Here is a 12,837-nt window from a genome sequence, read left to right as displayed (position 1 = left end):
ACACACAACCTTACCTACCATCTTATCTTTGATGACTTGGTGTTCATAATTTGATGAAATGACCCTCTTTATCACATTTTCATAGAAATGCAAAACATATTTTTCTTTATCTACTTAATGTTTTTGTTACTAGAAAATTACTAGCCCTAAATTCATTGGTAAAATCTTTAAAAATGCAGAAATAACCACAAATTTTCACAATCACCATCATAATTTTTATTTTTTAAAGGCAAGGTCTGATAAGGTCTGGAACATATCTATGGGTCAAAGCCTTGTGTGAGGCCCCAGACACTGCCAAGGTACACACACACACACACACACACACACACACACACACGGCCAGTGGTCAGATCTCTAGAAAGAAGCATAGTAATTTTTTTTAAAGTTCATCTTAATATGTCAATTTTACTTCCGCTATTCAGAAAAAATAATTGAGCTTCTTTTAAAAGTGTGTTATACATAAATACAGACTCACATCAGAAATTCACAACAGATCAGTTACAAGGATTACCACCAGTGATAGACATAAAGAAGACTTCCTCCAAAGGGGATTTGATCACTACTCCTGAAATATTTTATTGGATATATTCTTGTCTTATTTGTATGTCTGAAAGTAAATAAACTCAATGAGGAAATCACAAATGAGCATATACTGAAAAACATAGAAAAGAAAAGAAAGGGAGACATTCCGAAGTTCCTTATTTTTCACCCGTTTTACTATTTCTCCTAATCCAAGGAATTTTTTTAAATCTCATTCTTCATTATCCCTAATGATCAAGCATTCTATGGCCATCTGGATCACCTTTTGATATTTATCTCATGCTTACAGTTTATATGTGTCTCTTCACCTTAATGACTATAAAAGAAGTGGGCTCTTAGGACAAAGTACCCAGCATAACTGGTGTGCTGTGCTGTAGGGATGAAGAACTGGTCCCCAGAAACCAGTTTGGTTAGATAAGATTTGGGGTTTCGAAGGTCTATTTAATGTGTACACCTTTTATCTTTCAGAATACTAATTAACAGACTTATAATTGCCTTTTAACTGAGCCCTAAATTCAAGATGCCTTTGGGATTTAGCACTATTACCCTCTAGTTTAAAGAATAAATGATCTTCTTCCTAGTTTAAATAGTTATATATCCTGTCTCTATATTTTATTTCTAAAATCTTCATTGGTCAGATTCTGTATTAAGGACAGTTTTGCTTATTTAGAAAACATTTTTAAATTTATTTTAACTGATAAAAAAATGTACCATAAAGAAGTAAAAATAAAAGCTTTTTGTGGAGTAGGGTTGGGGGCTCAGAAATCCGTGGAAATGTTCCACAGGTTTATTAAGGACACACACACAGAAAATCATTATGTCCATGTCATCTTCTCCTGAAATCATATGCCTTCATGCGGTTTGAATGAAACACTGTAGTAATAAATTGATTAACATTTCCTGTGCTTACCATGAGCCGTATACAGATCCACAGGCCCATAAAGCCAATTACAACCACAAGAATACTTCCAAATGGATTTTTGGTGAATTCATCAAGAGGGAATGAGCTCCCTTAACTGGGTAGAACAGGGAAAATCATACTAGAAGAAAGCATAAGTCTAGAGTTGGACTTGTCATCTTCCCATGATGGCCTTGTGGTCTGAATCTTTCTCCACCCACATACTCATTCCTCTTTATTGTGGAAAGGTTATACTGGGAATCTAGAAGGCCCTAAAAGAGAAATAAAACACTATTATGTTATTTTTCTGACACTGTGTGTTTCTCCGTATCAACTTTACTCTAATTTATACTTCCTTAAAACCTATATTAAATCATTTTATCACCAAATTAGGGCATAAGTGAATTAAATACATTGTAATCTCTCAGTACATGGTTATCTAAATCTCATAGTCCCCTCTTTGCAGTTATTATTTCTATAAATTTTGGGTGTGCATTTTTCTGTAGAATTTGATAAAGGAAAGTAAAACTAATAATATAATAAGAACAGAAATCAAATTTAGCAGAGGCTAGTAATGGATCAAGACACAGAAATTAATCTCCAGCACTGAAATTAATCTCCAATCAGATTTCATCTCCTTCTTAACCACTGAAATTCATTTCAAAAAGATTAGTGTTTGGTTGCAGCTTTTATGCAGCAGCTTAAATTCTTCTTCTTCCTGCATGTTATAAATCTACACAGGAACCTTCCTTCAGAAATCATTTTCAGTCGAATTGCATAGACATTAAATTTCAAATATGCTAATATGAATCTCTACTCTTCTGTTGATACAGTTTTCTAACCAATGAAAGATTCCACAGTGGAAAAGAAAAGTGTTTTCAAGGCTATTACAGACAGAACCATCAATGTCAGTTATGGTCCAAAAATCCAATTTAGGATTTGTCTGAGAGGAGTATATCTCCCCTTCCTCAGAAAAAGGTGGACCTTATGGTGTAATTCATGATGCATAACAGTGGCTGAAGCAGGAGTGCATATACATAATGCACATCCACGCTGCCATACATGGAAGGAAAATCTCTTAATTGAAGAGGACATAAGGCCACCCCGAGACCATCAGGCAGGTCTATTTTTAGCTCACTAACTCTTCATCTGCCCACACGAGGAAATTACAGCCTTGGCATTAATTATGGCTATGGAATTGTTACCTGAAAAATGAATTTTTTATGCCGTGCAAACAGTTAGGTAGCTGGAACAGGGAGAAAGTGCAACCGATACAGACAAGTAGTTCCTCCAGAGTCCAGTGAGACCATCTGTGCCTTTGCCTGAGCTTTTTCCTTTGGTTGCATTTGAGCTACTACATCCACTTGTGGCGAATGTTCTTATTTCAAAAAGGAACACCAGGGAAGAACAAAATAAAGTATTTTTTTCTTGTGACTGTCCTGATTAGTATGTATGCTCAAATGCATCAAACTAATGAGGCAGTGTCATTAGACAGAACAGCTGTATTGAGGATTCTGAAAGTTTCAGTACATTGAAAGGATAAAGAAAAAAGCTATTAGTTAAACACAAGTAGTCATACAGTAATAATTGAAAACAGTCAAGCAATATGTTGACTCCACTAATGACTACTGCACGTGGTAGAAAGGGTAGAATTTTAACATATTCATTTCCCTCGAAGCATAACTTATTACAAGCTTCACTTCAAACACAAAACACAGTAAGGCATAAACTTTTTTATACTAGAATACATGACCCTGGGCAGGTGAGATAGCTCAGCAGACTAAATGCCTGTTTTGACAAACTCAGTGACCAGGGTTTGATCCCTGGTCTTGCATGCTGCACCAGCCCTGTGCCCAGGGCACCCTGAGCCAGCAAAGGAGTCAAGGTGTGGAGGCACACGCCTGTAATCCCAGCACTGGGGAGGCTGAAAGCAGAAAGACTATGAGTCCGAGCTGCATAGTGAGACCCTGTACCAATTACATAAATGAAAAAAAAAAAAAAAAAAAGAATGTGTGACCCTAACGTATTTTAAGTTGCCTATTTTATTTAGGAACAAGACAAAATACACAATAACTTCTTTTTTTTTAAAATGTTATTGATAAACAGATAGTAATGAGACAGTTTCAAATCAAATCGGAAGTACAGTTTCAACAAATAATACACTGCATATATCACAATAACTTCTAATATTGTACTAATGCAATACTCCATTTATTTACTTAATCTTAAAGTTAAAATAAAGAAGTTCATCATTTTGCACACTTAAGTGAAAATACAGTGAAAAGAATAAGCTTTAGAGAAAATACAAACAGAAATCCCTAATCTTTATCCTCAGAGTATAACAGTAGTAAAATTAAATTCATAGTTAAGTCATGCCATGAGCATTTTAAACTCACCAGAAATAACAACTATCTAATTAGAAATGAGAAGCAAGAAATATTTAAATCTTTCTTGGCATTGTTGCATAATGTATTCCATTATTAGTTGACACTGCAATTACAGTAATCCTACAGTCCCTTCTGGTGCCTGTGAACACCGCCTATCCAGTATATTAGATACAGCCAATAAAATCCCAACACCAAAACTCCAAATCTATAAATCTAGGATAAAATGGATATTTTTCATACTCCAAAGACTTGACATTTTATAGAATTTCCCCTACAATCACAGAGCACTGTGGATGTAAAGGAAATTGGAAGCCTCTTTCAATTGAATTCTCCCTGGTATTGGCAGAGTAAGTTGAATATTTTTTGATTTCTCAGAAGGAGATATATATATAGAGAGAGAATATATATATATATATTCTCTAGTTCTTCCCTTCTCTCTCTGCTTCCCACTGACCATAACAGGAGCTTTCCTGCCCAGGCCCTTCCTCTAGGCCATTCCTGTGTCTAAGCCTGCTGACCACGGACTGAAATTTATGAAATCCTAAGCCAAAATAATCCTCTCTTCCTTTAAGTGGGCAGTGTCAGGTATCATATCTTGGTGACAAGATGGTGACAAAGACACTATACCCCTTTTGCATCTTCTTACCAGTACAGATGGGTCTAGATGAAACTGTGATATTAATGATTTCTTTATATCTCTCTGCCTCACTTTCTCTTGCCACCACTACCTTAGCCTCTTGCAAAACTCCTGCGTCTTTATATTCCTTTTTAATAAGAGAGTCTTCCCATTCCAGCTTTTATACCCTAGTTAATTAATGTATTCAATATTTATTGATCATCCACTATGTGCTTGGTACTAGACACTGGAATTATACATGATTTTCCCTTCCCCTCTTTTATCTGTGAAAATAGTCCTCCATTCTCCATTCTGTGCTCACAAAATCCAGCTCCTACAGTTTTAATACTGCTCCTCTTTACCGTACTTCTCAGATCCTTGGGAACCCTGCGCTTCCAGTTTTCTTTCAGCTTCAGGTCCTACTCAGGTTCTATTTTCTTTCAGAACAATCCCAGCACCTTCTCCTCTTTTCCTCCCTATACTTACTTCTTGGTATTTCTTTCTGACTTTTGACTTCCAATGCTATCTAAATGCTAATGATCCCCAATTTACATCTCCAAGTCAGACTTCTCTTTTGAACACCAGAACTGTGTGATCCATATCTTACTTTTCAGTTCCACTTGGCTTTTATATCACTCCTGGTCCTGATAAGAACCAGGAAGCATACTAAAATTAGGAAATCTAGCAAGGTTAGTTAACAACCTAGTATTTACAAAGGCATAGGCAGGAGAAGGGGAAGCATGGTAGACGATCCAAGAACTGGATTAGTAGCAACACAAAGTAAGTGTAGCTCTAGAAAGTAGAATTTTGTACATGAGGCTACCAGAACAGTGGTAATATTTGGTCAGGTAACACAGAATCTGAAAGAAATCTCACTGTAGGGAACCCAACAAAACAGATCATGATCTAGGCTGCTTCCTCCCTCCAGTCTATGATCTTCCCATCCACTGAACACAGGAAAAGCCAAAATGTAGAAAGGGGGTGGCCCTGCAGGTACCCAACGGGCAAGTAAAGGCAGGAGGAAGCCTGAGTTACCTTAAGACCGTCAGTCAAATCCCTGCTCAGCTCTGCGACATAGGCATGCTTATCGCTTAAGAAATGCCTGTGATGGGAGATTTATTAGCCCTTTATTAGATGTTCATTAGCACAGCTCACTCTGCTCCCTTCAAGACTGAAGACACCCAGGTTAGAGAAAGGAAGGCAACCCTCGGGATTTTCAGGGATATCCAATGGCCAGTTTTTATAGCAGCCAGTCCAGGCTCTGTGAACTGATACCTAGAAGTTTCCAGTCATTATCCTAAACTGACAGCCACCTTGGATCCCAGAAAAAGCAAAGTCTTGGAGAGCAAGCCGCAGTGAGGCCACTTGCCTTTGCTACACAGGAATAATTACCCCATGATAGGACCCTGTTATGGTTTGTGTCTAGTTGTTCCCCAAAAGCCTCATGCAGGCATGGGGTTTGGACATGTAGAGTTTGAGATTAACTCATGATCCACTGGGATTATGGGTCTTAGCATTACTGGGATTATAATAAGTATGAGTACTACACCCAACCCTGGGGCAGATAGCCTAAATGTAATATAAGAGATACAGACTTCCTGTCTCTATTGCATTGTTGCTGTTCCGCTGCCATGAACTGATGCTCTCTGCCATGTGCCAGTCTGCCTTGGAGCCAGCGAGTAATACTGAAACCTCCAGGTACTGTGAGCTAAATAAACCCTTCCTTTCTTCATTTTTGATGTCAGGTATTTGTCCCAGAAATGAGATAAAAGTAACTGAGATACCCCATGATAGGATCCCAAGTTTATCCCCAAACAAGGGGACACCATCTCATGATAGGAAGCCAATTTCTCCCTCAAGAGATGATGGCTCTCCTAGAACATACCAGAACCAGTCCTGAGATACAGATCAACCAGCCCACGACTTGACCAGGATGGCTGCTAATTATGCAAACTCCTGGAGCCAGGCTTTTTGCTCTTAACACCTAATAACAAGAGAGCAAAGGGATCTTGATGAAATGAACACAGAATGGCTTATTGGCACAGAGAATAAATCAGAGAAGTACAAAAGAATCTTTGGGAACAATAGGAAGACATCTCCACATTGATGTGTAATTGGCATCTCAAAATTAACATTTCTTTTTCTTTTTTTTTTTTTTTTTTTTGTATTTTAGGGAAGAGTCTACAGGGTGTTCAGGGTCTCACTACTAGATCAGACTCATAGTGATCCTCCTGTTTTCAGGCTCCCTAGCTGGGATTATAGGTGTGCACCACCACACCCAAACTCAGCTGCCAGCTCAGCATGGGATTGGGGGGAGGGGTGTTGTATGCGGGACCAGGGATCGAACCCCAGTCCCTGAGCTTGCCTAAGCAGGTACTTAGTCCACTGAACCATCTCACCAGCCCTCTTGGGGTCATTCTTGATTCCTCTATTTTTCATACATCTACATACGACCTGTCAGGGAGTCCTATGGTGCCTGTGCTCACAGTACAACCAGTATCACTGGCCAGCATCTTTGCAAAACTAATTCTTGGCTGAATTCTTACAGCAACACAAATGATATGGTGCACAGATAGTTTTGGGGCCAACATTTCTGAAACAGCTAGAAAATTCACCTGTAAAGAAATGTAAATGTGATCCCTAGCTTCAACATTATGATAATAATTTCTTTTCGTTTTGTACGATACTTTTGTTCTTATTTGTTGCTTATCTTTTTTCTAAATAAATACATTCATTTAATATACATGAAAGGTTGAAAACTGCCATTCATTATAGATTTAATGGTTTTACACAGAGATTGAAAATGACCATAGAAATCACATTTCTGCTTCAGTGAGTTCATAATGGTGAAGAATTGAAGGCAGATTACTAAAAATAAATTTAAATAATCCTCTTTGCAAATCAGGCTAAGCTTTGCCTGTTTAAGTCAGTTTGGGCAAAGAAATTCCAGGAATGAGTAAAATATGTGAACAAATTTTGATACTATTCCAAAGCCAAAAAATGCCAACATAATTAGCAAGTTCATCAACCAGCTTGTATAATCTTTTCTAAAACAATGCTATAAACTTAACAAATTCTTCCCCTGCCTTACTGCTTGTTTGATTTTGGAGAACAGGTTTCTCTTGCTTTTTCAATGCAAAATTAAATGAAACAATCAGGTAACACACTGATAAGAAGCAATTATCACTCCAATTGCACCTTAAATCAGACATGTATCATAAAATGTTTTATTATTCAGAAAAACAATTAATAGTCCAGGTACATCCTATTAAATTGAGACTTAGCAACTTTTTGTGCACTAGTTAAGGTTTTAAATTTCCATCAAAATGAAAGTGAGGTCAAGAAAAGCAAAGGCCTTTAAAAATCGAGTGCCAGAATCAGCCCTTCTTAGGTTTCCAAATAGAAAATAAGCTTATTACATCCCAGGAAGGTGCAGGGCAGTGACGTCTTCATGACAACCCATCAAGCTCCTTTGCATCCTTGCATTCATTAACAGCATATGATGATCCCTTTATTCTTGTCAATTATCTTCTTTCTATCCAAACTATATTCAATCTCTCTTACTTAAAAGAAATGCCTAAAATGAAATAAAAAGCATGTTGATCCTTCACTTTTACAATGTTTGGACTGCTTTGTAATAAGATTATTGCTCCTTCCCTGTTCTGTCTAGAAACTTAACCAAGTTAGTAGTTTATTTCATTTTGTGCTTCCCCTGCACATTAATAATAATAACAATAATAATATCTAAGCTTTATTGACTCCTATATCCGTCGGTCATAATGCAAACCAGTTGGAATACATTAGCTCATTTAATAGCCATAATAATCTGGAGAAGTAAACTTTAATACTCCAATTTATTTTTCAAAGGCTTTAAGTTGGAATTATTTACCTTCAGGCTGCTTCAGATATGTACTTAAATTCGTGAATGTATGGTTGGAATGATGGCCTGTTAACTCTGAGGTTTTCTGTTATACCCCCTTGTACAAAGAAGGCACTTAGAAGATGCAGTATTTCTAAGTGAATGGCAGAATGAAACATCCACATTTTAACAAGTGAGCCACTGCTGACAGACACTCCGAGAGAAAACAAGTTCAGAGGAGTGTGGTGCTCTCGGTTTCCTCAGGGAGAGACGCTTCCACTTGGAATTCTAATTTCAGTTGGTGTTACTAAGGAAAAGGAGCCAAAGCTGACAGCACAGGCCGGGGAGAAGAATGGAGGAGAAGCAAGGCTGAGAATTCTTAATTAACAGGCTGCTCCGGGTTGCCAGGGCCAGCGCCGCGGCGTCGCTCGGGAAGTTTACAGTGAGAACAGATACAGAAGCCCCTCGGTGTGGTCGCTATCGTCGGGAGGTAAAAAGGCAGCTTCCAAAGCTCTCGTCAGTGGTGAGAAAGGAAAGCAATCCCTTTGCAAAACCTGATTCTATCTCTCTGAAAATATTTTCATACTGCTAAAATGGCTTAGCTAAGGACATGGCTCAGAGGTTCCAAAACTCAGTTTGTAAAACTAATTCCAATTGTGCACTCAGGAAATGAAAGGAAAGAAATAAGCAAAACAAAACAAAAAAACCCTAAAGACCCTATTATTTAAACTAGTACTAATTCCCAGAGGAATCATGGAATTGCATGTATATTTTGAGAAAGTGAAAACAATATAAAATCTTTTTCTTAGAAAAACTGTTAATTAAATAATTTAATAAATAGCTATTGAGTTCTGTGTCAATGGGTATACATTAAATTTTACAAAGTTCTAGGTTTGGTGTTAGGCTCAGCAGCTCTGAAAAAGGGAAAGGCACATTTTTTAAAATGTATTTTAAAACAGGGTCTGCAGAGTCTCACTACACAGATCAGACTCGTAGTGATTCTCCTCCTTTCAACCTCCCAAGCGCTAGGATAACAGGCACACGCCACCTCGCACAGCGTCAGTGGCGGTCTCAGCCGGGGAGGCTGGTGCAGCATGCCAGGGATTGAACCCTGGGCCCTGTGTCTGACTAAGCAGGTGCTTTAATCCACTGAACTATCTGGCCTGCCATGAAAGGCACATTTTTGAAGTCAAAGAACTATAATCTGATTGGGCAAAAGCCAAAACTTCCTATGGTAAACCATAACAACTAGGAAATTCTTTACAACTAGAAAGTTATTTTTTGAAAAAGAGATGTAAGAAAATAACCCACACTCTGCTTACAAGCAAAGCTATGATTCCCTCAACACATGCACAAACTGGAAGAAGCCTCTAACAGTAACATCCACAAGGATAGGAAGGCCAAATTATTTTAAAAACTGCATACCAAGTGCTTGAGACTTATTTAAAACACATTAGTCCCTGAAGTTTTTGGTGACTTCTCTGGATTCGGTTTGTCAATGGAAGCTCAGTATATTAACTCTTCCTGGAAGCTACAGCTGATTGGTCTTCTACCAAGATCTGGCAAACAAAGTAAAAGACCACATCACTTATCACCAGGAGCTCACACTCCAGTGGACCAACGTGAGTCAACTGACGTGAGTTGCCGCACACCATGTGTCATTGCCAGGAGAGATAAGATGTAGGAGCAAGCCCCAGTGAGGACCTCCTGTCCATTCAAGTTAGTCTCTTCTCTAACAAACTTCCTTAAGCTGGGCATCATGGAAACAGCAGACAAATTACTTCTCACAGAGGAATGAGCCACAGGGTTCTTTTAGAGTTCAAGAAATGTTAAGGCAGAGGGCAATTTTCAATGCATCATAGAAGAATTCCAAGATAAAACTAGATAACAATATAGCCTTTCCAAGGGGATCTATTCTAAATTTCCCACTGTGGATTCCGTTTCTGAAGCCTTCTGCTAAAACAGTCCTATCAGAAGAGCTGGAACCCGATCAGCAGATACCCAGACACCTCCATGGTGGCAATAAAGATAACCACACTTCTGCAAATGTATTCTACTGAGATCAGAATCCCCATCACCCTCCTAAATGATACGTACGTCTCAATGCATATTTAGTATTGGAGGCATCTTATACCTGGGCTTTCCTCTCCAATACCAGACGCTGGCACATTTGAAATCTCCTCTTTCCTACTCCCTCATCTGCAGTGGGTTTGCTTAATGATGACCTAGTTCTCTATTCCTCAGAAAGCCATCTCCCCTTCTCCACCTGCCACCTTCATTCACGGCCTTCTAAGAAAATCCTGACCATAGAGATGGAAAATCCTGAAAATATGGGATAGGAAATATTCTCTTCCTCAAAAGAAAAAGCATAAGAGTGACATCTTTTTTGTTACAAGCTTTCTTTCTCCTAGAGGTCTGATGACAAGAAACATCATTTCATTGTAATTATTCAGTTATAATAACTGTATAACTAAATAGGTTTTATTGCCACACTTCTGTGTAGGCAAATCTCAATCTTTGATCATATAACTTGATCATACAAACCCTCCTTATTGCACTCTCTCCCTTCTCCACCCCAATTCCTTTCCTTTCCCTAATAGCTCGTCTTGTGTTTCCAGGTTTATTTGCTGCTTTATGGGGTTTTCATTTCTGCATGTAAAAATACCATCTCAGGGTAGCTTCCTTATGTCCGCTACCCATCTACATACTTCACAGGAATCTCACTTATTTCTAGCTACAAAGTAGGCTTCCTCCATCAGTATCATTACTTTATATGGGAAACAGTCAGTAAATAAACTTGAGCTTCAGACTGCCCGTTTCATAAACAATAGTCTTACAGTTTGAATGAAGATCATGTGGATTCACACTGTGTGCACTAAACCACTCTTCTTCTGTTCCTTTCCAGTATATGACATCTCTTCCCATTATGGCCCACACAGGTATGTAAAGAAGGTGGCCGATTTGTTAACTACTTCTGCTTGTGGGACATGAGCTAGGAAAAATGAAAGAAGGATGAACTGCTGGCTTAATCATAAAAACCACACAAATTAGGCATTAGGGATAGTGTAGGCATGAACTTGAAGTGAGGATTAAAAATCCAGACTTTGTGCAGATGGGAAGGGGATCAGCAAATAGAAAAAGATGGAGACTTGGGGAAGGGAATGCAAAAAAATCATGACATGAAATATGTCATTTACCAGAGCTAATGTATGTATGCTGTATCACAAACACAGACTAACACATGAAAAGACTATGACACACATTTAAGAGAACTAAGGAAAAGAACTTTAAGCCAAGAGAAGCTGATACAAAAACACATTAAGCACATAAGATACGTGAACCTCTTGGTTCGGCAAGGAGAGCTAGCAAATCTACAACATACGAATGGTTAGCAACTTTCAAGACTACATCCCATATTTTCACAGCAATATGTTTTGCTTACACTGTTATGATTGATTCACTCCTCTTGATGGCATTTGGCTCTGTTATTACCCATCTAACTTTCTTCTGAAATTTTATAACTAACAAATATTTACGTATTTTCAAACTGAAGAAAACTGAGGGAAGAGTCCATGTTTTCTGTCTTGAATCTCAAAAATAAAAGTACTGAACAGTATTTTAGCAGTAATAAACATTTCATAAGTACTTGCTGAAATTAAGTTTGGTATTAAAAATGTAGATGCCTTTCATTTGGGGGAAACTTTTCCCCAAAAAGCTTCTGAAAGAAATTAGATTAAAGAGAAAATGGAAAAGTTTATTTTAATGAGCTTACCAAGTTGATATATGGCCAAAAAGTGAAAAATATTAATAATTCTAAAAAGATCAAGGTGAAGAAAGTTTTAATATTTAAATGTTGCCATGGAGTAGAAAATGAATTAGGGAATACAAAATTCATTTCAGATGGGTACAAAATAGATGTACCATGCATATAAAAATTCAGCGTTGTACTGGAAACTAGATGACTTTTTGTAAAGGTTTAAACTCTAAAGCTACAAAGTTAAAGTGGAGCCTGGATTTGAGAGAGGATTTCTCTTGATCTCCATGTATCTCTTGTGCAATACACCTGTCTGCTATCACATAATTTACTATAAGTAAGAGTTTGCACACAACTTCACTGGGTGCCTGAACTTAACCTCCTCTTCTCTAACCAGAGAGAGGATGTTGAGTTTGCTTTATTCCCTGCACTGGCCAGCAATGATTGCTTTCTCACTTTCATTCCATGAGTGCAAAGATAGCCAGCATCTCCAGTATTACTCAGGGTTAGAGAGAAACTAGTCAGAGAGGCTAGTGTCACTTGGCCAACTTTTGCTCACTGTTACATGACAGCATTGCATCACATAATATGACAACATACACCATCACAGCAGGTATCTCTAAGAGCTTACTTTAGAAAAAGAACTTATCCCTCCACAGCAACCCAGAATAAGAGTTGAGTAAACCAAACCTGTTATGGAAAACAGGGACCTTTGCTCTGCTGTGAAAATGATGCAGTATGTAGGAAACAATTACAGGTAAAATTACAAGAAAGTGAAGTTTA

Source organism: Octodon degus, unplaced genomic scaffold (assembly GCF_000260255.1).
Source record: "Octodon degus isolate 3935 unplaced genomic scaffold, OctDeg1.0 scaffold00270, whole genome shotgun sequence".
NCBI lineage: Eukaryota > Metazoa > Chordata > Mammalia > Rodentia > Octodontidae > Octodon > Octodon degus.
The sequence above is the reverse complement of the archived record's forward strand: the minus strand, read 5'-3'. Positions refer to the sequence as shown.